Source organism: Propithecus coquereli, unplaced genomic scaffold (genome assembly GCF_000956105.1).
Source record: "Propithecus coquereli isolate 6110/MARCELLA unplaced genomic scaffold, Pcoq_1.0 Scaffold14, whole genome shotgun sequence".
Classification (NCBI taxonomy): Eukaryota; Metazoa; Chordata; class Mammalia; order Primates; family Indriidae; genus Propithecus; species Propithecus coquereli.
The window spans coordinates 15096397-15100643 of NW_012138302.1; positions in this window are offsets into that span (position 1 = coordinate 15096397).

Sequence of the window (4247 nt, forward strand, 5' to 3'; positions counted from 1 at the left end):
AAAAAAAAAAAAAAAAAAAAAGAAGAAAGAAACAAAAACCTTGAAAGTCATTCTTAACTCTTTTTTTCCCCTCATATCCTACATTCTATCTGTTAGGAAATCCTGTTGATTTTATTTTCAGAATATATCCAGAGACTGTTTATGTCTTATGTGTTCCATTACTGCCACCCTGGTCCAATTCCTGTCATTAACCACTTGGATTTTTACAATATCCTCCTATCTGGTTTCCCAGCCTACACCTCTGTTCCATTAAATCTATTCTCAATACAGCAGCTAGAGTGATCATTTTAAACTGATCATGTCACCCTCTGCCCAAAACCATCCAATAGCTTCCTATCTCACCCAGAATAGAACAAAAGCCTTAAGCATGGTGCTCTACAAGATTCTACAGAATTTACTCTCCCCATGCCCTCCTTCTCCCACCTCATCTTCTGCCAGCCAGAGTACTCTCCCCTTTGCTTATTCCATTCCATCCCTTTTGGACTCCTTGCTATCTTCATGGATATCTCTCTTACTGTAGCTATCCTTATGGCTGGCCCTCTTCCTTCAAATTTTTGTTCAAATGTTGCCCTATCAGTAGAGACTTCCCTGATGTTGATAAATTAAAAGAGCAACCCTCGACACTGTTGCCGTCTCCTCCTTGTACTTCTTGTCCCTCTTATTCTGTTTTCCTGATCATTGCCATTTGTCATGCTATATAGTCATTTTATTTCAACATAGTTTCTGCCTCCTCCCACTAGGAAAAAATGCAAGCTACATTAGGGTATCAATTTTGTTTTTTTGTATCCCAGGCCTAAAACAATGCCTAATTTATAGAAAGTGATCAATAATATCTGTTTATACCAAAAAAATTTTTAGAGATGGATCTCCTTATGTTCCCTAAGCTGGACTCCAATTTCTGGGCTCAAGCTATCTTCTTGCCTTAGCCTCTGAGTAGCTGGGATTACAGGTGTGTGCCACAGCACCCTGCTTAGAATTTTTACATGTCAATTATATCTTAATGAAAAAATGTATTGAAAAATACATGAAATGGCTATGTGGAAAAATAAATTGTAGCTGCAGAGGTTGGTTTCTCCCCAAAATCAAAGCTAAGGTTGCATCTATGTAGAGGAAGGCAAATTGTGGCAAACCTGTTCTCTACTCCTTCCTCCTCCAGTGTCCTATACAGCTGCCCCCTACCCAGTCTTCAACTTTCCGATTCAATTTAACAAGCATTTTCTGAGGATTGAGTCCAATGCACCTAATCTGTTTCCAGACTCATTCCTTCAAATCCTTGACCCACTTACAGTGAGTGCTTTACCTTAAACACACATCTAATCACCTTTCTTCCCAATTTAGAACTTCTAGGCTGGGCATGGTGGCTCACTCCTATCAACCCAGCACTTTGGGAGGCTGAGGCAAGGGGATCCCTTGAGGCCACAAGGAGTTCAACATCAGCCTGGCCAACATAGTGAGACCCCATCTCTACAAAAAGATTTTTTAAAAAATTACCTGGGCGTGGTGGGTATTAGCTGGTACACCTGTAGTCCCAGCTACTCAGGAGGCTGAAGCAGGAGGATCACTTGAGCCCAGGAGTTCGAAGCTAAAGTGAGCTATGATTGAGCCACTACACTAAAGCCTAGGCGACAGAGTGAGACCCTGTCTCAAACAAAACAAAACAAAAACACAACACTTTCATGGCTCCCCATTGTTGAAACCCAAACTTCTTAGTATTTTTTTTTCTTTTTAGAGGCAGGATCTCACTCTGTTTCCAGGCTGAAGTGCAGTGGCACAATCCTGGAACTCCTGGATTCAAGCAATTCTCTTGCCTCAGCCACCCAAGCAGCTAGGACTACAGGCCTGTGACACCACTCCCAGCTAATTTTTTTTATTTTTTGTAGAGATGGAGGTCTCGCTATGTTGCCCAGGTTTGTCTTAAACTCCTGGCCTCAAGCCTCCTGCCTCAGCCTCCCAAAGTGCTGGGATTACAGGCTTGAGCCACCGTGCCCAGCCTTAGGGTGGTGTTAGATGATCCTTCATGATCTGTCTCCCGGTTACCTCTCTAGCTTAAACCATTAGTATTTCCCTATAATAACCTTTCCTTCGATCATTATGTATAGAAATTATTTTATTTCTAGAAATGTACTTTTGCACATTCTGTTGTCCACTCTACCTCACCTTACTAAGTACTTTCTACTAATCCTTCTGGTCTCACTTAGGTGTCATTTCTTCTAGAAAGCCTTGAACAACATGCCCTACCCTCTTCAATCGGTAGGGGAAGAATAGCACAGATACAGAGTTGTGCAGTTTAAAGAAATCAAACTCCTGAAATTAAATTAGAAAACCATAGTTGATATTTCTTTCAATCAGGATTGGATTTCTTTAAGAACTTTGTAATATTTCTTAAGCTTCGTTGTCATGAAGTATAGGGGAAAGATTATGATGTCAGAAGAGCCTGGATTCGAATGCCACTTCCATTTCTCCTTTGGGCGGTTGCTTAACCTGTGAGTTTCGGTTTCCTCTTCTGGAAAATGAGATAATAAAATAATACCAAACTTGCAGAATTTTGGCCAGGCAAGGTGGCTCACACCTGTAATCCTAACACTTTGGGAGGCCAAGGCAGGAAGGTCACTTGAGGTCAAGAGTTGGAGACCAGCCTGAGCAAGAGTGAGACTCCATCTCTAATAAAAAGAAAAAGGAAAAAAAAACTTGCAGAATTTCAAGTACTAAGACTGTCTAACACCCTATGTGTTATTTTCATCTTCTCAAATAGGATGCTTTCTAAAGGAAAAGATCATATGTTGACTTTTAACAAGTCTTTGTCTCTTTCTGAGGATCAATGTCCTCATCTGAAAAATGGAGTAAGGTGCTGCATCAGAGGACCTCTGTAATTGTCGGACTCCCTCCCCTCCTTCACCTAATGTGTTCAATAAGTTTCCTAGGAATGTTTTTGAAATTAATGAATTAAAATTTAAATAAAGCTGGGCACAGTGGCTCACACCTGTACTCCTACCACTTTGGAGGCTCAGGCAAGCCTCCAAATGGCTTGAGCCCCTGAGTTTGAGATTGCAGTGAGCAATCTACACTCTTGCCCAGGTGACAGGGTGAGACCCTGTCTCAAGAAAGAAAGAAATTAAATAAGATAAGTCATATTAAAAAAATCAAAGACTAGCTATTAAGATTTGTGATTTACATATGTCTATGTCTATTAACCTTGCTTTATTTCTCCCATTGTAGTGATCAGCATTAAAACCTTTACTATGGAAAGGGCCTAAGAAAAGAAGGAAGGAACAAGAACCACAGAAGACTACAGAGTGGAACAGCCTTAAACAGGAAAGGTTCAGCCAGGAGTTAAGAGGTCTCTCTGGAGGATCATTAGTGAAAGGTCACATGCTGAAATAGTGAACTCTTTTTTTTTTTTTCCCCCGAGACAGAGTCTCACTGTGTTGGCCGGGCTAGAGTGTGGTGGCATCAACCTAGCTCACAGCAACCTCAAACTCCTGGGCTCAAGCAATCCTTCTGCCTCAGCTTCCCGAGTAGCTAGATTTACAGGTATATGCCACCATGCCTGGCTAATTTTTTCTATATATTTTTTGTTGTCCAGCTAATTTCCTTCTATTTTTAGTAGAGATGAGGGGGGCGGGTCTCACTCTTGCTCAGGCTGGTCTCGAACTTCTGAGCTCAAACGATCCTCCCGCCTTGGCCTCCCAGTGCTGGGATTATAGGCGTGAGCCACCGTCCCCAGCTGGTGTTAAATTTTTTTGATTTATTGAGCCCTGTTGGGAGGAAAAACAACTTCTCTACCTATTTAGGTGCAACTAGTTGGGGGCCTATGAATTAATTAACAATAGATTAACAGAAGAAAATTTATTACACTTGTGGGAGAACCTATGGTAAGAGAAACTCCTAGAACAGCTAGGAGTAAAGGTTTATATACTGGCTTAATAAAGGGGAGGGGGTGTGCTTAAGGCTCAAAGAATTGAAGGTTCTGATGAATCCTGTTTATACAAGTTTTTTTGAATGTCCTGGTGTCCAACGTCAGTGTCTCCAAGACTGGAGACCTCCCCAGAGGGGAAGGTTGTGGCAGCTGACTCTTATAAAACTCTGTTCTAGTCAGATAAGAAAAGTTCATATAAAACTTCTTTCTGCATTTTCCACAGCCCAGATGTTTTCACTTTGAAGTAATCTCTATACCAACTTGGTGCGTTGGTGGTCTCTTCAGCACCATATTTTTGTCCCTTTTTTTTTTTTTTTTTTTTTTGAGACAG